The sequence below is a fragment of the Propithecus coquereli genome, unplaced genomic scaffold, assembly GCF_000956105.1.
Source record: "Propithecus coquereli isolate 6110/MARCELLA unplaced genomic scaffold, Pcoq_1.0 Scaffold283, whole genome shotgun sequence".
In the NCBI taxonomy this organism is placed as follows: Eukaryota; Metazoa; Chordata; class Mammalia; order Primates; family Indriidae; genus Propithecus; species Propithecus coquereli.
The window spans coordinates 147416-168448 of NW_012148430.1; the positions used below are offsets into that span (position 1 = coordinate 147416).

Genomic DNA, 21033 nt, shown 5'->3' on the forward strand with positions numbered 1-21033 from the left:
GATGTCTCAGGCGGCCAAGAGACAGTGGATCCCCATGCCCGCCTTCCAGAAAATATCCTTTACATATAGCAGATTTCATTTGGTAAAACATAGAGCTGGTCACATCTCAGATTTTCTTGGGAAACTCGTGACCACTGGGGAGGTCAGTTAAGCGTTTCCGTGAGGGGTTGTTTCTGCTACAGGCATTGTTTAAAGACCCTGCTGGAGAACACCTTGATGTGCAGGAGTCAAACATCGGTCATTGTGGCGGTTTTGCTTCAAGATGGCGCCACTCTTGCCATGCAACAAGCTGTTCTCCTACATCTGCCAAGACTCTGATCAGGGATTGGCGTTGGTGGTTTTTCTGTGTTTGAGGAAATAGATGTACACAATATTTGAATATATGCGATTTTTCACTTTGTAATATTTGACTCAGTGTCTGCAGGGTCTACACAGTTTTACCGTTTGTTAAGTGGGCATAGGTTTTGCCTCACATAATTTACTCTGGAGGTACAGACGTAACCTGCTATTTTTTCATCCTCAGATTCTTCACACTCTTTTCTAACTGTAAAAATAAAGTAGTCAGTCCTTCCTGCTGTCCCAGGGAGGCTGTGTGTTCCTGTGTCCTGGCGTCTTAGGCATATGCGTAACGTACTGAACTCTTGTTGGTTACAAGCAATAGACAGAGCTTAAGGCGGTTTGTTAAAGGCAGTTCCCAAACCGTATATTTGCCAGCATCTTTCTGTCTTCGTTTCTGTTTCATCAAATCTGTGAACTAGAAACAAAATTGACAGAGTGGAATTTAATTTTCCCTTTTTGTGTCTTTTCACACTCCCCTGGATAATTAGAGCTGTGTGCTGCTGTGGTTCAAGAGTAGGTGGCTGAAGGCGGGGAAGAGAAGCAGAGGGTGGGAGCTGGCTGGGGTTGGGGGTGTCCACTACGAAGAGGTGATTGGGATTTGGTAGTAACAGTGGGGAGCGTAGAGCTTACTCATTGTGAGATTCTGGGCAGTGATTCCTGAGACACGATGTGTGTTATTCAAATGGGTGAACCTGGCCACAAATAGAAAACATAGCCTGTCTCTGTTTAGAAAACTCTGCCTCTCATAAACTCTTATGAGGATTAAAGCAGAGAGTTGTCCTAACTTTTAATTCTTCATTGGATTCAAGGAATAGAAAACGAGCCTGAATTTGGTGACATACTTGGGACTTTTTTCTTGTCATGCTTAATCTTACTGTTTGACAAAGGACTGAGGTTGAATTGTTGAAATTACGTATGAAGATCAAAAGATTTCAGCTAATCTTGAAGAAAGTTTTTGATGAGTTGGATAGGAAGTTAAACTCTAAATATGAGAAATTTCTTTGAATAAAGAATATTATATTAGTTTTTTTGGTATTATAGCCGTCTCCTATATTTCCTCAAAATATAAATCTCTAATATTCTGTATTATTCAAAGTGAATGTGCAGTGACTATAAAGACATTTACTTTGGATTTGTAGTATATTCCCTATTGGAAGAAATATAAGCAATACAGACGCTCACAGATTTTAATAACAACAATAATAATAACAGCTGCCAATTATGGAGGATCTGCTCTAGGTAAAACGCCATGTTAAGTTTTCCCAGTGGATTTAATTCTCAGCCATCATTACCCACATTTGATAGTTAAGGACCCAAGACTTCAGGAGGTTCAGTAACTAGTCTCATTGGAGCTGGTGAATGTTCTAGAGGCTTCTAGCCTGGCTTTCTCTGGCTTCAGCCTGCTGGACAGCCTGGTGTTCTCTGGGATGCCCACAGGAGGAGGCAGGTAGGAGAGTAAACTCTGAGGAGAGGCTGGGTTTGGCTTTCTGCTCCAGAGCGTGGGCAAGTCTCTCTGCTTCTCCGTTTCCCATTTCCCACCTGTGAATAGGGCACCTAGCTCATGGGCAGGGCTACGTGAGTTCACAAAGAGCGCTTGAAGAGTAATCAGACCCTTAGCAGGTTCGCTGTGTCGGAGGTCTCCCCTTCCTCCGCCCTTCCCACTCCTCTGTGGACAGCTTCTGGGAACAATCTTCTCCCCCTGGCCAGCCCCGCTCATGCCCCTCCTGGTCTGGCCCATTCGTGCTCTCCTGTGTTGGCCTTTCCAGGGCAGGGTACAAGGGAGGGGATAACTCTACCTCTGTAGCCTGGTCCCCACATGGCCACTGCCCTCCTGTGTTACCACGACCTCTCCTCCTGTCCTCCTCACCTCGGCTCAGGCCCCAGCTGCTTCCTTCTCTGCATTCGCTGCCTTACTGCCCAGGCTGAACCCAGCCCTTGGATGATTAAATGCTCCGGATAACCTGAGCCCGTTTCAAGTCTGCAGTGGTGATAACTTTTTACCAGAGCCCGCCCTGTGCTTTTTGTCTTTCTCTTAGTTTGAGATGAGAAGGGGAGGGTGGCAGACTAGGGAGGAAAGAATGAGAAAATAGAAAAGGCTTGGGAGCAGAAGACAGAAGCACCCTAAGGGTAGAAGCAATAAAATCCCTAAGAAAACCTCAAGGTATGTACTTGTTTCGGGGGCTAATCTGTGCTTTTCTTCTTCAGCAGTGAATTGTCCAGAGAAAGTGATTAGCCCGGAGCCTCTGCAGGACGTGGTAACTTTAATAATAGGAGGGAGGTGGAGTCTGGGGGTGCGATGGGGGGAAAGGCAAGTGGGGAACCAGCTGGAGTCAGAAATATCTATTCTTAGGGATGAGCAAAAGCTCCCACCTGTCTCCCCACCCCCTTTCTCACCCCCTCCCACCTTACCTCACCTCCAATCCTGTTCCTGTCCTTTTGGGCCTTAGGAGCTGCCCTTTGGCATATGGGGGCTGAGGTATGGATGAGATTGGTCCTCAAAATGTAAGGGAAAACTGAATTTCCCCCCGGTCGCCTGTGATCTAGGAGTTCAGTTCAGGAGTAGCGTGTTACAGTGCTGTGGGAGATACAGTGTGTTGCCTTGACTCGTTGTGAATAGCCTGGGGACACAAATTACTTGAAGTACACAGTTCCCATAAGAACATTCATTCTGATTTCTATGTAGCCTGATTACAAATGAATTTCTTGAGCAAAGCCTCTTTTTAAGCAGTGGATATGTGCATTTGTGCTTGATTCATAAGGCATTCGAGTCGCAATGGAAATAATGTGAGCCCAAGTCTCCTGAGAGGCACCTACTTAGTAGCTTGTATGTGCACGTGTGTTTGTTTGGGGGGGCGGGAAGGGAGGGACAGAGATTTGGAAGGTTCTGTCTCTGGCGTTTAGTAGGGGGCATTAAATCTGTGGACCTATTGAAGCAAAGTGTCTCGTGTATACCTTCATAAAATGCATTATAATTACCAAGCCTATTTCATTTATATATGAAATAGGCTTCAACTAGAGGCTTATTCCCCTTAGCAGTTTTTTTTCCTATTTGAAATATATGATTTTTACCAAAACTCCATTTTTAATACTTTTCATACTTTCTGCCAGGCCAAAGTGAATATTTTTAATAAAGCTATTAATTTAACTTCATTTTAAGTCAATAAAACCAGCACATCCACAATTTACATATTTTTTCTGAATAGTTGAATACTTGTACTCTACCTTTTGTCCAGTGATTTCTTTTTTTCCAACCAATATTGGGCCAATGCCCACCAATCCTGTTGCAACACAGGTAAGCAGTACGCCTCGTGAAACAATCCTGTAGGAAATAAAATATGCAACAATCAGCGAGGCTTCCTGGACCAGTTTCCAGAAGGAGCAGAGGAGAGGCAAGTGTGATTTAACAAAGTGGCAGTAGCCCGTGACAGCAGGCCCTGAACCAGTTTCCACCCAGCACCGTGGGTTTCCCCGGCGTCCTGTGCAGTGGGAGTGTTTTCCCCTGGGCATCCCCAGCCTGGCGCTTTGCATTGGCTTTGTGCAGGATGCTTGGAAGACGCGGAGTCACCGTGTCTGCACTGTAGCTGTGGCCAGTCCCAAGCTGCAGTTTGTGAGCTGAGAGCCGGAGGGGGGAAGATTTGTTGTCTGCTCTTTGGTGTTCCTGAGAGGGCACGGGGGCTGGTTTTCTCTGTAGCACTGTCATACAGGCATGCAGATCCCTCGGAACATCATGGAGGAAGTACTGTCAGGCAATTATAATCATGTTCTCAACACTCAAAGGAGTTAGTGTAAGCAGGGTTTGGGGTGATGTTTGCACATATTAGGTAACCTCTGTTTATGAGAGACCCTGGATAGAGTAATATCTGGGATTACTTTCTGTAAAATGAAATTCCAGTGTATGTCATTGGGGTGAATTTGAACCTTTTATATGATAGTTATGTCTATCAAGGCCCTTGTCCACTGATTCATAATCAAGAAAAAATGAATTAAATCCATTTTCAATTTAATGTATTTTGATTACCAACCCTATCTCTGATAACAATATTGGATGAAGGAGACGTTATCGAGTGACTGCCACTTATTCCTCAAATTCCCAGCTCTTCTCTGTCCATCATTCACTTCCTTTAAGTCTTGCTTTTTCCCGTATTTCAGCTCTTCAAGTGACTTTTGACATTTTTAAAAATTTCAAATTTAGGTTCTTCTAGACGTGTTGTGTGCTGCTATTGCTCTTTGTTTTATCTCCCCCCCGCCATAAGCAGGAGCATATTTTATAAGCTGCTTTTCTCTTTCTAGTCTAGGTACCTGGAGGCACCCCATTTGCGTTTGTGGGACTGAGGTGAATGGTATTTTACGGCAGGAAGTGAGCCTCTTAGGTCTTAAGCTCCCTGGGTTTAGCACAGTAGGGGCATGATCTGCTCCAGGAATCTCCTGCAGCTATTTATAAAAAAGTGGACTCTGTCCCCCTTAGGGGACAGAGTATGATGGATGGTCATGGCACTGCATGAAAATAAAACTCTACAAAGCAGCGCTGGAGAGCTGTGTAATCAGTCTGGAATTTAAAATATCCAGTTGCCAACTTTACCACCGAATGTTGAAAACTGAGACTTGGAAAGCTTTTTTTTCCCCCTTTGACAGTGGTACTTGTTCAAAGCGCACTTGCTTATGAAGGAGAAATTGAGTGTAGGTGGTCTAGCTCTTTGAAGAATGAACATTAGGTGCCACTACACGGTATGTGACTAGGGCGTGAAAAGATGTGTCCAGAGCAGCAGGAGTGCACACTTGTCAGTCTGAGGTTGAACTAAAGCAGGGAACAGGGTATTTCTAAAACCTGGCCTAGCTTATTTGTGCTGCTTATTTGTACCTAACAATGTCTTAGCCACCTCACTCTATGAGATATGATGAGCATGAATTTCTCCCTATGACTTATATGTGATTGTAGATTATGCCTACTTTGATATTTACCTTCTAGAGGGTCTCTTACTCTCCTTCCTCAAGAGATAAAGATACGCCAAGGCTAGGTTCTCATGTTTTAAAATGGAAATGAAAGTAGGAGGGAGTAAGGAGTAGGGGGAGAGGCAGAGAAGAGGACCCATGAGAATGTAAAGGTACAATAAAAGCACACGGGTGTGTTGCGATCTCAAAGGGGAATTTTGCCGCAGAAACTTTGCTGGGATTGAGAAAGAGCAAAAGCTTAGGTTCAACAGCCAGTAAGACTATTTCTCAAAGACAGAATCAGATATTCATTTCCGCACTCTCCTTCCGTGCCACAGTTGAAATATCGAATATCCCTTAACCCTATAAGAAATGCTCAAGTGTTTAAGACAGAGGACCTGGCTCCAGGGGGTGCTCCTTATCCAGATGTGGACCATCTTTCCCTTCATCCTGCTTGGAACTTTGTGACCCCTCTGGACTAAGGATGTGTGCCTTCAATCCTGGATATTTTTCTTCTATTATTTTGTTAGCCTCCTCTATTACTTTATATATGTTTTCTTCTTTTAAATATTTCCTTTAAGTATTCTTTATCATATCAGATATATATATACATATATATATATATTAAAGCATCGGAGTTCTTGCTTGTCTTAACTTGTCTTTCACATTTTTTCATCTTTTGTGTGTGAGTGTGTGTGTGTTTGTATGTGTGGGAGGGAGTTACCTTGCAGGATAATTCTTTGGCTCTGTCTTCCAGATTACTAATTTAGTCTTCAGCTGTATCCTTTCTTCTATTTAGACTAAATATTATGTTTCTCATTCTAAAAATCTTTAAAAAATTTTTAGAATCACCTTTTAAAAAATTATTAACATGGCAGTCTATTTCTATTCTGACCCCTTTTTAAATCTCTTCTTTGCTCTAATACCTGTTAACTAAAGTGTTACTTATGCTGTTTGTTGTATTTGCTGCTTCTCTGTCTTGATGTTCATTTTCTTCAAACGTTTAGCAGTTTGTGGTTGTGTGCACATCTCTATGTTTGAGATTTGCTATTACTCAATTTGTGAGGCTGTATTTGTTTTCAGCTACTTTTCTTCAGAGATTGTGGGAGATGGGTGTGAGAGGGGTGTTTCGTGGCTGCTGTGGGGATCCCCATTCCCCCAATGTCTCAGCAGCCTCCTACAGCAAACTCGCTCGGGCTTGCTTGTGTGTACGTGCTGTGCTAGGCAGGGTTTATCTTCTTGAGCACATAGACGGTAAAATACGTGCCATGTTAAAATTACGGCTTTATGGGAACATCAAAAAGTGAGCAGATTACACTGAACTGCGGGGAATAAGAAAAGCTTTCTGGAGGATTCTGAGATGGGCCTAGAAGAATGGATGAGCTATCAGCAGGAGGTGATGAGGGAGTGTAGTTTCAGTGCCGGCACCTGAATGGACAAAAGGACAGGTGGCATGGATGACAGGTTCTGGGAAACCTCATGCTCCAGTTCATTGCAGAGGGATGACAGGAATGCCACATAGCAAATCCAGTCAGTTGGGCACTTGTCTGTGTCAAGCACCACCATCCAGCCATCCATCTAGTTGTTTAAATGAGAAATTGGAGACTGGTCCCGGCTGCTTTTTCCTTCCCTTCGTCCAGAAGCTAGCAGTTCCTGGACTTTCTTCCTCCTGGATTTCTTAATCTGTCCACTTTTCCCTCTTCTAATATCTGCCATGCTTTTCGCAGTCATTAGCAATATATACACTAATTTATACTTTGTTCTGTGAAGGCAGGACAATCGATTATGGGATAAAGTAATATATGTGGTTCGGGGCATATTTCTTTTTTAGTAATAGGAAGTTTTCTTCCTAGTGATGGCTAGTATACAATCGGAAGTAAAGGTCTAGTGTTTGAGGGAAAGTTTAGGGTGAAAAAAACAGATTTGGAAGAATCTAGATTATAAAGTATGGAGATGGATTTAATATTTGCAGGAAAAATCAATAAAGAGAGGCATAATGAGGTTCTTGTATAAAAGTAATGGAACTCCTGAAGGTAAGGGAACAGCTGCCCTTGTATTAATATGTCGAGCAGGAGTCCCACACTATTTGAAGGATGCCAACTTATGTCCTCTCCCATTGAAGAGATTCTAATTTAATAGACGAGAAAACACATGTCTGAGTGAAAAATTCAGTAATGATGACTAGTATATTGAGTGCCAAGTGAGTGATATGTACTTTTGGGTTCAAGTTATGTTCTGGAAGATCTAAAGCTTTATCAAAACTGAAGAATTCTGTGATGAAATAAGCTTGTCCCTTTACTCTAGGGCTTAACAAAGCTTCCACACTAAGTACTGCTTTGATGGCATCCCATAAATTTTGATATGTGTGTTTTGATTTCCATTATTCAAAATGCCTTATAATTTCATTTTTTCTTGAGATGGGGTCTCGCTATGTTGCCCAGGCTGGTCTCAAACTCCTAGGCTCAGAGGATCCGCTTGCCTTAGCCTCTCAAGTAGATAGGATTACAGGCACAGGCCACCACACCTAGCTTCATCTTTCTTTATTTCTTTGACCCAGGAGTTACTTTAAAGTGTGTTAGTTTCTAAATATTTGGAGATTTTCCAGATATCTTTATGTTATTGATTTCTAATTTAACTCCATAAAACATACTTTGGTATTATATGGATCCTTTTAAATTTATTGAGATTTATTTGTGGCCCATATTGTGTCTCTCTTGGCAAATGTTCTGTGTGCACTTGAAAAGATTGGGTATTTTGCTGTTATTGGGTATAGTGTCCTATACATGTCAATTGTGTCACATTGGTTAATAGTATTTTTCAAATCTTATGTAACAGTACTTCTTTTCTGCCTACTTGTTCTCTCAGTTATTGAGCAAGTGATATTGAAATCTCTGATCATTATTGTGGATTTGTTTATTCTTGTAGATCCATCAGTTTTTGCTTCGTATATTTCAAAGCTCTATTATTGGTTGCATAAACATTTAGGATTGTTACAGTCACTTGATGAGTTGACCATTTTGTCATTATAAAATAACCTTCTTTATCCCTGGTAATAGTTCATACTCTGAAATCTACTTTGTCTTATAGCTACTTTAGCTTTCTTATGATTAATATTAGGTATATTTTCTCCACCCTTTTAATTTTAACCTACTTGAATCTTTGTACTTGAAGTGCATTTCTCATAGGCAGCATATAGTTGGGACTTGTTTTCCTATCTAATCTGGTACTCTCTGCATTTTAATTGGCACATATATGGTTAAGTTTAAATTTTGCTGTTTATTTTCTATTTGCCCTTTTTTGTTGTCTTTTTTCTGTTTTCCTGCCTTCTTTTAGAATATGTATTTTTTATGATTCTATTTTGTCTCCTTTGTTGGCTTAACTTTAATGTTATTCATTAGTATACATGTTTAACTTATCAAAGTCTACATTCAAGTAATGTTATACCACTTTAAGTGTGTTAGAAGAATCTTCAGTGGTGAAATTTCATTTCTCTATCCCAGTCTTTCTGCTCCCATCATACATTTTATTTTTACATCTTTTATAAATCCCATAATACATTGTTATTACTTTTGTTAATACAATTTTCTTGTAAAGAAATATAAATAATAGGAATAATCTTAAATATTTATCCATATAGTTACCATTTCTGTTGTTCTTTAATCCTATGTGTAGATACATGTTTACATCTGGTATCATTAATTTTTTTTCTGCATAAAGGACTTCCTTCAGAAGAGTATCTGTGGGTAATGAGTTCTTTTAGCATTTGTATGTCTACAGATGTTTTCATTTTGCCTTTATTTTTGAAAGAGATTTTTGCTGGATATAGAATTCTAGTTTGACAGTTTTTTCTTTTAAAGATGTTGCTCTTCCATCTTGTATTTGGTGAGAAATCAACTTTTATCTATTGACTTCCTCTGTGTATAATATGTCTCCCACTGCCCCCTCCTGGGATGCTTTTAAAATTATTCTGTTTATCTTTGGTTTAGAATATTTTCTAATTTTCTAATATTATGATGTACCTGGCTTATAGCAATTTAATTATGATATACCTTGGTATAGTTTTCTTTAGGTTTCTTGTGTTGAGTTTCATGAACTTCTTGGTTCTGTTGGTTTACAGTTTTCATCAAATGTGGCTAATTTTGGTCATAATTTCATCAAATAATTTTTCTGTCTACCCCTCTTTCTCTTCTTTCTTTTGGGGACTCTAATTATATATTTATTATGCCTCTTGAAGGTATTGTATTCCACAGACCACTTATGCTTTCATTTTTACTTAAATTCTCCTTTCTCTCTGTATTTCATTTTGGATAATTTCCATTGCTATGTTTTCAAATATACTGATCTTTTATCCTGTGATGTCAATCTGTCGTTATTGCAGTCAAGTAGAGTTTTTATCTCACACATTGTGGGTTTATCTCTAGAAATTGTTAATATACTTGGGTCTTTTTTTATGTCTTCCATGTCTCTGCTTAACTTTTTCAATATGTTCTTATCTGCTAATTCCAATATCTATGTAAGTTCTGGGTTCATATTGATTGACTTATCTCCTTATTATGGGTCATGTTTTCCAGTTTGTTAGATGCCAGACATTGTGAACTTTGCATTGTTGGGTACCCTTTGTTCTGGGATGTGTTAAGTTATTTGGAAACAGTTTAATATGTTTTTTATCTTGCTTTTAAAATCTGTTAGGTGGAACCAGAACAGTGTGCAGTGTAGCGTTAACTATTCCCTACTACCAAGGCAAGACCATCTAAGTCCTCTACACCCGCGGTCACCTAGCCCCGGGGCCACAGACCGGTACCAGTCTGGGGCCTGTTACCAACTAGGCCAGAGCTCCACCTCTCCCTCACCGCACCCACTGGTGGAAAAATTATCTTCCATGAAACTTTGCATGAAATTTAGAACCAGGCCACACGGTAGGAGGTGAGCGGCGGGCCAGCCAGGGGAGCTTTTGTCTGTATTAACAGCCTCTCTCCATCGCTTGCATCCCTGCCTGAACTCCATCCTGTGGAAAAATTGTCTTCCATGAAACCTGTCCCTAGTGCCAAAAAGGATGGGGACTGCTGCTGTCCCCTACACTATGCTCTGTGTATTATAAGGTTTTCCAGTCTGTCTGGTGGGAATATGCACTATTCCTAGCCAAGTGTTGACGTTGTTATCTATAGTGAGTCTTTCTCCAGAACTAGGTAGTTTTTCATGTGCTTGTGGGCATTAGCACTCAGCCGAACACCCTAAGGGGAGGCTCCGCAGATCTCCAGGAATCTTTCTCTCTCTGTGTGGCTCTCTTGTCTTCAGTACTCTGTTTTGCAATCTCTAGCCTCCTTGGTCTCTCCAGACTCTCTCTGCATTGTGTCTTCAGCATTGGGGATCTGCTGGGCTTTCTGCATGAATTCTCCCTACCTGGGCCACCACCTGGAGACTCTCTCAATGGATCTAGCTGGGGTAATCGACAGTTTACCTCATTTGTTTCTTATCTTTCAAGGACTATTATCCTTCACTGCCTGAGATCCAGTGTCTTGTTAGCTATTGTTTTATATAATTTGTGTGTATTTTATTTGTTTCACATGAGATGATGAATCTGGCCTCCATTTGTTGCATTTAGAGTCAGTCCCCTTTGCAGTGTTCTTTCAGATTTTGAAGACAGAGCCCTTTCTCCAAAGAGTGCCTGATTGGACTTGCATTGACTTTGCAAAATGCCACTGGAAAGTCGTATTCTGTTGGTTAACGGATATTTCTCTGATGGGGTAGTCCTTACGAGCTGGAGTCTCAGAATTGGCATGGCATAAACAGTTGGCATACAGACCCTCCAACAAGTTGTCCTCAAACTCCTCCTTGCATATTGCCTAGAAGAATTTTTTTAAAACATTAATGTACTCTCCTCACACACTTGTAAATTGACACGCAAAGTTTTGTATCATAAATTGCAATATAAGTAAAGGATTTACAATAAATTGTAAATATTGGCATTTAAAAATAAAATGATATATTTGTTCTTTTAAATATATCACCTGAAATCTATCGTAGCAATTTGACGCCTGTTATTTCATTTTGCATCGTGAACAAGTTCTGCTTTAACATTTAGAAATTTTACATCATTCCTTTTTCTTCTTGGAATCACATTTTTCTTCTACTTCTCCCATTGAATTTAATTCTAGTGTCATGTATTTGCTTCCTTAACACTTTGATGGGAACGTTATTATGTTTATCTACATCTAAAATACATAAAATAATACTTTAAAAAATGTCCTATCACCATAAATTTCTGTTACAAAATTAAATTCTTCTGTATTTAGTTGTTATTATAATTATCAGTAGCACACAATTGATTTGAACAGCATATTAATAGATATATTAGGGACTGATAAATAATAATTAAGCATAACAACTGGAAGTCTTTCAATTTTTCTAGTTTATTTACCTATGGGTGATGATAATTTGTTGCTAAAATAAGACCAGGTTTGGTAGATCGTATTGGTAATCCAATGTAAACTTGACATTAAGGAAAGATAGAGTGGGAACTTCTAAAGTATTTATGTATTATATGAAATAAGTTGATAGAAATACAGTGAAATATTAGATACCATTTGGGAGTTCTTATTGAACTACTTCTCTTTTCTAGTATTAATATACCGCTATAAACTTATGTGCTGGATAAAATAAAAGATATGGTTTTTGTTATTATAAAAGGGGTCCTAGTTTTATGAATGATTTTAAATGATTCAATTTATAAAATGGTTTCCATGCTTTTTTTTCATATCTACTCCATGAAATAATGCATAGTTGTATAGGGATGAACTTTGGCTGTTCTGTTTTCCTGTAACAGTATGATGGATAGAGCTATCTCTGGTAGGATAATTGGGGTCAAATCATAAAACTGGACTTGCATTTCCACCGTGTGATCCTCAGAAGTCCTGGGATTTGAGTGCAGATCCCGGGTAGCCTGTTGTTACTGTGTGTGGTATTACTTGGACTGCTGGTCTTTACTTGGAGTCAGGGTCCTGGAGGCTCGTAGGCACTGAGGCTACTGACCTCTCTTTCTGAGCTTTCAGAAACTTTCATTTTCTGAAAAATGTTTCAAGCCAGCAAGGAAAGCTCTGTGAGGCAGATGATGTACACTGAAAGTGGTATCTGTCCTTGACCTCACTTCCTGGGTCAGATCTGCCTGTGGATTTTGCAAGTTTCTCACCTCCCTCCCTCCCCCAGAGTTAAGTTAATTTCCTTTTATCTTGGCCAACATCCTCTTTGGAGGAAGCTTTTCACTAAAGTTGTTAAGGAACAATATCATTTAATTTCTAGGGAATATGATTTTATACAATAGCACTCTTTCTACTAAACTAATTTAAATTTGTTTTAAAGAGAGTTGAGCTGAAAAGTAGCTTAATAGTTAAGAAACTATTCTAAATTCCCTTGGCTAGATCTGGGTATTATCGCCTCTCCATGAGAACTTTAAACTGTTAACTAACCACGTTCACTTCCTTTACTTTGTTCCGTCATTCAGGAACACTTTAGGTAAGATTCTAAGGTAAGATTAATCCTTCCCTCCTTTGTGCCTCCTTCTACCAGGTGCAGACCAACATCCTAGCACCTGTAACAATTGCTGCCTTCTGTGCCTCGTCTCCTCCCACTGGACTCTGAAGTTGTATTCCTCTCTGTGTCTACTCCAGAACCTGGCATACAGTGAATTCTGGGAGAGGATAAATAAAGAACAGCCCTAAGCACTTGAACAGTGTTTAATCCGCGCTTACACTTAGTAGCTATGATGTCTTGGGGGCAGCTACCTATGTCTCTGGTCCTAATTTTTATAGCCCCAACATGGCAATAATAATAAGCTCTACATCACAGAGTTGTGGTTAAAATTAAATGTCTATAAAACACTGTGTGCAGGTGCCTGTGAAGTGCGTCATTCGCATTAAGTGCCGTTATTCTTGTTACTGGAAGAGTAAATGCGTAGACGCGTGAACGAGCGCAGGCGTGTGGATTCCATGCTGGAGTCTGAGGAGCCTGAACACAGCTCCTGCCCACGGGGAGTCCGCGCCCCGGCAGAGCCAGACGCGTGCAAACGCACGGTGAGAGCACAGGGTGGTGGAGAGGGTTGCAGAAGGAACCCAGGAAGGCTCAGGAGTGAAGTTTGATTATTTTTAAGGTTAGGCTTGAGGGAGTTTCCTGGGGGAGATAAGGCCTGAGCAGTTCTTTGAGGAAAGAACATCAAAGTTCTCTCCAAGGTCGGTATGGTAGAAATAATAGGCTTGAGGGATTTCAAGCGGTTTCATGCTTGTGCGCTGTGACACTTGAGAAGGGAGGAGAGCCCGGGGAGGGGGCAGGCCCCTCCATGAAGGGCCTTTCCCCAGGAGGCAGCCAGGAGCCACTGAGGGATTTGCCAGGTGGACAGTGATGGCCACATGTTAACCTGTGCAGTCACCGGCCCCTGTCTGTGAGCTGCATTGCTAATTTATGTTAATACTTACCACTTTACTTTCAACTAGGGTGGGACCGTGCGGGACCCTGTGGGAAAAGACCGAAAGCACTCCTTTCCACGGCCGCCGGCCCTCCCCTGTCCCACGATTAGCCACGTCCACCCCTGTCCAGATGCTGTGCCGAACGGTAGCAGGAAGCTTTCTCCCCAGAGGTGGGGCGTCTGCTGCCCATCTGTTTCCTGCCCGCTGCACTGCCAGGGGCCCGCTGGCATTGGTCTGCTCCGCTCAGAAGCTGGTTAAATACTCGGGTCCAAGCTGCCCCGGCTCGCTCTGGTCAGCAAGTGCCTCAACAAATCAAAGAAGGTTATCTTAGAATGTGGCCTCTTTAAGCCTTCAGACAGTAATCCCCAAATCTATTCACGTCCACGCAGTTACACTTGCTTCGCTTTCATTTTTTGTGTGATTCCCGAGGGAAGAACACTTAGAGTCTGTCAGCAACAGAGGCAGCAGACACTAATCTTGGAGGTCGTGGAAATTATGACAGAGCCCCCGACAGCTTTACTACTGGAAACCGGCCCCTTCAAAGAACCCCCCACCCCAGGCAGGTCTGAGAGTTTGTTCCTTGGTGAGTCCTGACCTCTCTGGTTCAGAAACGTTTCCTCAGAAGATTCTAGGCTGTTACGTTGCCAGGCTGATGATCCGCTGGGTGCAGCTGCCTTCTGTGGGTGACTTCTGCTGCCAGCATTACTGTGGCTTGAGGGCAGAAAGTAAGGGGTCTCCCTTTGGCTGCTCCCTTCTCCCTCCCCTTTTTTTTATTTTTGAGACAGTCTTGCTCTGTTGCCCGGGCTAGAGTGAGTGCCGAGGCGTCAGCCTAGCTCACAGCAACCTCAAACTCCTGGGCTCAAGGGATCCTCCTGCCTCAGCCTCCCGAGTAGCTGGGACTACAGGCATGTGCCACCATGCCCGGCTAATTTTTTCTATATGTTTTTAGTTGTCCAGATAATTTCTTTCTATTTTTTTTAGTAGAGATGGGGTCTCGCTCTTGCTCAGGCTGGTCTTGAACTCCTGAGCTCAAACGATCCGCCCGCCTTGGCCTCCCAGAGTGCTAGGATTACAGGCGTGAGCCACGGCGCTCGGCCTCCCTTCCCCTTGATTCCATCCAGCCTGCCTCCCAGGACTGTGAGCTCCAGACCAACGGGCTACTGACTGGAGGAGGAAGAGGAAGTTCTTCTGTAAACCCAGGCTAAATCCCACCTCTTCGTTCCCTCCTGGGACCGACCTCGGTGTCAGTGATGGGCAGAAAACCCATCTGGTGGTACTCACCCTCCCTGCCCTGGGACATTGGTCTGGCTCTGTGGCCCCAGCAAGGCAATTCCATAAGAGTCTATCATGCACACACTTCCCACTGTCTGGATTCTTTGGAGTTCAACAATGCCTTGTTGTTTAGCAAGCGTACACACAGTGTAGCACAAGGTAGGCTGTGCTAAGCAGGGACAGTTGCTTTTCAGTCTTCTCCATCTAGAATTTAAAACAATGTGACCGTGAAACATGAAGATGTTCTTGTTACCTGATGGGCTAATGTGTTAAAGCAGCCTATGTAAAGCAGCCCTTTGAAATACGATAGAATAAGCTAGCTCCCCCCTATCCCAGGGGATACTTCCAAGACCCCTAGTGGATGCCCGAAACCTCAGATAGTACTGAGTGCTATATACTCCATGTTTTTTCCTATACATGCATACCTATGATAAAATTTAATTTATAAATTAGGCACAGGAAGAAATTAACAATAATTATAAAATGGAACAATTATAACAACATGTCCATATCACTACTCTTGCACTTTGGGGACGTTATGAAGTAAAATAAGGGTCACTTGAACACACGCACTACAATACTGATACCACAGCAGTCGATCTGATAACTGAGCTTAAGCAACTTGGGTTGGCAGTGTCGGCAGTGTAGATTGGCTGGGTAAAGGGATGATTCACATCCTGGGCAGGACGGAGTGGGGCGGCACGAGATTTCATCAGGATACTGAAAGCAGTGAACAATGCAACGCATAAGAATTGTTTATTTCTGGAATTTTCCAAGTGAGAGATTTGGACCAAAGTCACCATGGGTAACTGACACCCCAGAAGGGGAAACCGCAGAGAAGTGGGGACTACTGTGTTACCATTTTGTAAACATATTGGCTTGAGATGTGATTCCAATTATAGTTATATTTCCTTCCTTTACCAAGTAATTTGTTTCATTTATATTTATTGACAACAGCCAGCCCCAGATGTGTACTTTAAAATGATACTCTCCCTCTGTCTGACCTTCAACACTATTTTTTCCCTTCTGGTTTCATTGGAGGTACATGTTTATTCAGACCTACTGAGTCAAACTCTAAAATATCTAGTGTATTTCATAATGCCCAGTATGGGCCATAACGTGGAAAATTTCTTTCCTCCCATTGTGATTTGTTCGAGTCATAATAATCTCGACCTATAACATTTTTGTTTGTAGTGACTTAAAAAAAAAAAAAAGACAACATTAGGGATAGAATTCATTGATTTGTATTTGGCTTGAGAGTTCCTGTTCTGATTGGTACTTTATATACCATGCACTTATAATTTTGCCAATAGATAGGTTAGCCAAAGAACATTGCACATAAAGTAAAGAGTCTGGGTGCAGTGGCTCATGCCTGTAATCCTAGCACTTTGGGAGGCCAAGCGGGAGGATCACTTGAGGCCAGGAGTTTGAGACCAGCCTGAGCAACATAGTGAGACTCTATCTCTACGAAAAAATAAGAAAATTAGCCTGGTGCAGTAACATGCACCTTGGGAGGCGCTACTTGGGAGGTTGAGGCAGGAGGATCGCTTGAGCCCAGGAGTTTGAGGTTGCAGTGAGTTACGACACCACTGCACTCTAGCCTGGGTGACAGAGCAAGATCCTTTCTCAAAAATAAATAAATAAATAAATAGGTAGCACAGATGATTTCTAGATGTGGTTTAAGTACCTCGGGCTGTTTGTTTGATGTGATCTGTGTATGGGATAGAAGTATAGAAGTGTTATCTCTAGCTTGTTCTTTATTGTGCTTTTGTTTTTGTTTTTAAATGAGACAGCGTCTCATTCTGTCGCTGGAGTGCAGTAGTATGATCATCGCTCACTGCAACTCAAGTGATCCTCTTGCCTCAGCCTCCCAAGTAGCTGGGACTACAGGCACAGGCCACCATGCCCAGCTAACTTTTTTGATTTTTGTAGAGATGAGGTCTCACTGTTGCCCAGGCCTCAAGTGACCCTCCTGCCTCGGTCTCCCAAGTCCTGGGATTACAGGTGTGAGCCACTGAACCTGGGCTTTTCGTTTTTTAAAATGAGCCAAGCCTTCATGGGCTGCCTTTGATTTCATTACAAGCCTTAGAAATCTCTCAAGGCTGCCATGGACCTCAAACCAAATCCAACTGCCTCGAATCCCCTTTGGACTGAAAAAGGATGTACATAAATGGCCAAATTCAACTCTGTCTTCTCTTAGTTCTCAATTCCTGCCCCTTGAAATGCTCAGCCTCTCGTGGCTTCCTTGGCATCACACACTTGTGAGTGTGTTCTTGGCAACTTCCCCTTGTTTTCACACCACCTCTCATACTTTCTTTCCTGTAGCAGCTGAGTGCTGTGGACCATGCTCACATGTTCCTTTACAGGGAACATGTGTTGTGTAGAGTCTCTGTGACATCCTGTGCAGTGTAGAATGTTCAGCAGCATTCCTGGCCTCTACCACTAGATACCTCTAGATTCATCCTCCTCGTGACAGTCAAAAATGTGTCTAGGCACTGCCACATGTCCTCTGGGGGGACAACATCACTCCCGGTTGAGAACCACCGCCCTGACGTTTCTCACGTTTGTAGTATCCATTCTCCTTAGGCTTTAATATTTCGGTGGCCCCAGGATGCTTACAAAGCTCTCCCTGTGCAGAAGCCCTCTTGCCTCCCTCCCTGCAGGGACACAGAGTAGAGGAGGCCGACACTGTGGTGTTTACCTGGGTGAAAGGCAATCTGGAGACGGCGTGAGTCCAGGCTAAGGAAACAGAAGGGTGGAGTGTGGGGACAAGGGGAGAGGGAATGACTGTTTCACGCGTGCTCAGTTCCATGAGCAGAAGGTGCCCATGGGAGGGGTGCCCAGCAGCAGTTACAAATTCAACCCGGGACCAGAGGGGCCTCGAGCCCCGATGCACCAGTCAGGCCTGCCGGCTTCTTGCACTGGCTTCACGAGAGCCACAGCAGTGAGTGTCCCCTTGTCCTTCCTCTAGCCCCACCCCCGAGCCACTCACACCATTACCTCGCAGACAAAACCTGGGTCTCCATCTGGGCCTCACAGTGCCAGCGCCATTCTATTTCCCCAGGTCAGAGCATCCTTGTTCTTCTCTGAGTGTTGCCTGGACCCTGTCATGGGCTGGCCCCCCTTTCCTGTGCGGCACTCCCCCAGCCTCCAGAGGACGTTGGATTTGTCACTGTCCCACAGGGTGATGTCGCTCTAGACCGCTCCTCGCCACTCGCAGCGGGGGCATAGGAAGCAGTTCCGAGGGGCTCAGTCCGCCAGCCAGCCCAAGAGCAGCTGGATGCGGTTGTGTTCATCGCTGCTGGTGGTTCTGTTTTGCTTTTTGCTCAGTCACATTCTCTTTGTGAGAAGAGATCCTTTAGTACTAAAAAAAAATCAACTTTAATGCCCAATTTTTCCTCAAAAACTTAAAGGGTTTCCTCCAACCTTTTCCCCCCGCCGTTTCCTAATTTTTTTTTCTTTTCCTCTTGGTAGCTGGTAGACTATTGCCATCAGCAAGGTACATTTTTAATACAGTTGTACTTTCTCTTTTCCTGTCCAATTACTAAGATGAAAGGCTTTGCTTTTCCATTTATAATAAAACAAAACACCGTGTGAACTATGGTTAAAATATGGCTTTCTCTCTCAGAATGTGGTGAAAGGAGAAAGTGCTCCCTGTCCCAGTGTGTTGCCTGAGCTGACTTATGGCCATGTGAAGCCACAGCCCTCGGTGAGCCAACTCTGGCCCCCCGCAGCTCTCGGGGGCAGTGCTCCCTAGGATGGTGCTGGTTACTTGCTGGAGCTCCTGGGACGAATGGAATCTCTATCATGTTTTCCTGACTTTAGCTTGTCTTCATGGATCTATACCTAGTGCTTCTAAGTGTCTGTCTGTCTGTTTTTAAGATTTGGAGATACTGGTCTTCTCTTGCTTCAGCTGGTGTAAGTAAGGCTGGCTGCGTTTCACAAGCCGTGGCCATGAGTACTACTGGGACCAGAGTTCCTATCCAGCTATTAAAAGAGGAAATTGGCTGGGAAGAAGTGGCTGGGAGCCAGGATGCTGAACTAAATAGCATTACGAATTTAGTCGCAGTTGTCCTAGAGAGAAGACAGGGAATTTGCCTAGGCCCTGATTCCCAAACTTTGTGCCAAGGTACCCGGGAGCACTGGAACAAATTCACAGTACTGTGAATTTACAAGAGACACAGTGATATCAGCTGGGCACCATGCAAAGGACTACTGCGAGGTCATTTAGACTTAGCTGTTCAGTAAAACTGAACAGATAGGCTTTTCTTTTGGCCTAGTGGCAACATGAAAAAAGTCACTGAAAGGTAAGACCACTGTCAACCAGGAAAGTTGGGAAACTTGCTCTAAGGGAACTGAAGATTCTCTAAAAGCTGGGGATATAGCCAGGTTTGTGAGGGAGGGAGGATAGGCCTGAAAGGGTGTGAGAAAGGAGAAGAAAACAGATTTGGAAGCTGGATAATTGGGCTAAAATGACTCTAATTTACACGGTGTAGAAGTTGGCTGGTAGCCACTGATCCCTGGAGTGTTGTGTGCTGGAGGCTTATTATGTTACCTCTGACACGCAAGCCCTGACGCTCCTGTTCCTTACCCTACCTCAGCCCCTCAGACCGAGCATTTGCCTTTGTTCTTACCCCAGTATTTATTCATCCACTAAATGTTTATTGGGCACTGTCTACATGCTTGGAGCTGGGCAGGTAGCAGAAAGCACAACAGGTGGAGATCTCTGATGCCTCGAAGCTTATGTTTTTCTGGAATAATATTTGATAGGATATTATTGGTGCTTCCTATGTGCGAGGCATTGTTCTAGAAGCTTAGTATATATTAACTCATTTAATCCTCACACCATTTATTCCATAAGGATAATTATTACTGCCATTTACACACGTCTGGTGTAAGGGTGACTCTCATACCACTTTGCCATTCATCCTCATTAGACTCTATTCCCATCGTCCGATGTCAGTCAGAGAGCTCAGGCAGAGGAACAGCGCTGAGGACCTGTGTGTGTCACTGAGGCGGGCTCTGATGGGTGGCGTGAGCCTGCTCCGCGTCATCTCATGGAAAGCTGCACACTGTTGAAGAAAAATTTTGTCCTGCCACATCCTCCCCTTCAAGTGTGAGATTTATATTTCATAAAACATACATTTCATGAAGTAATTATAGTCAGTGGGAGCCACAGTAGCAAAATGGTAAGCCTGTTGAGGTGCCTTTCTAGTGCTTGCCCACCCAGTGTAGCATGCAGGGGTGGGTGTGACACTGGGGCTGCCGCCCAGACTCGTCTCTGATCATGATAGAGTGGCTTGCTTGGTAGTTGTGTTATCCAGGGACGCCAAGCATTGTTACTCTGAAAATGTGAACTGGACATAGTAAAATGGTTTCTTTCCATTTTTTGCAGGGCTCACTTTTTTCCTTGAAAAGCAGAAACTACGAAATTAAACATTGAATTATTGAATATTTGATGGTTATAGCAAGTGAAATTTCCATCAAACAAAAAAGTTTGTGTTGTTCTTCTCTTTCCCAATAATGAAAGTAATATTTGTTCATCATGGAAAATACAGAAAAATATAAAACAAAATAAAAGTAACTAACATGTTATCCATAGAAAACAACTCTTTAGCTTTTGGTGTATTTTCTTTTACTCTTTTTCTGGGCATAGACATGCTTCCATTTCTTTAATAAAAAATTATTGTATATGGATTGTGTGCAGGGCATTGTGATTGTGCTTTGGAGTAAAGTAGAATAAACATATGTTCCCTGTTAATATAGGTATAAAGAAAGACGAACGATTCTCTCTCTGATCTTAAACAAACCCAGTACCTTCCCACAACCACACATCTCTCTCCAGTCTGCTGTCTCCTCCTTTTACTTCTTGCAGCTGTGGAATTGATTTTCTTAAAGATAGCCCTGGCCTTGTGGCCCTTCTCAATTTTCTGTTAAAATTCACCTAATGGTAGAGGTGAGGGAAAAACACGCTCCGTATCACTTCCTACAGCTGTACCCTGGTTTACAAGTCTCTCTCCCCTTCTCCTGAGAGCAC

At 42.7% G+C, this 21033-nt stretch overlaps 1 protein-coding gene across 1 annotated transcript in view; it reads left to right on the top strand.

Moving 5' to 3' along the window:
* The window catches only part of PTPRM (protein tyrosine phosphatase, receptor type, M), a gene marked incomplete at its 5' end in the record, with an annotated part of 602721 nt that overhangs the window by 41565 nt on the left and 540123 nt on the right, over window positions 1-21033 (top strand). The gene's annotated exons all lie outside the window — the stretch shown is intronic.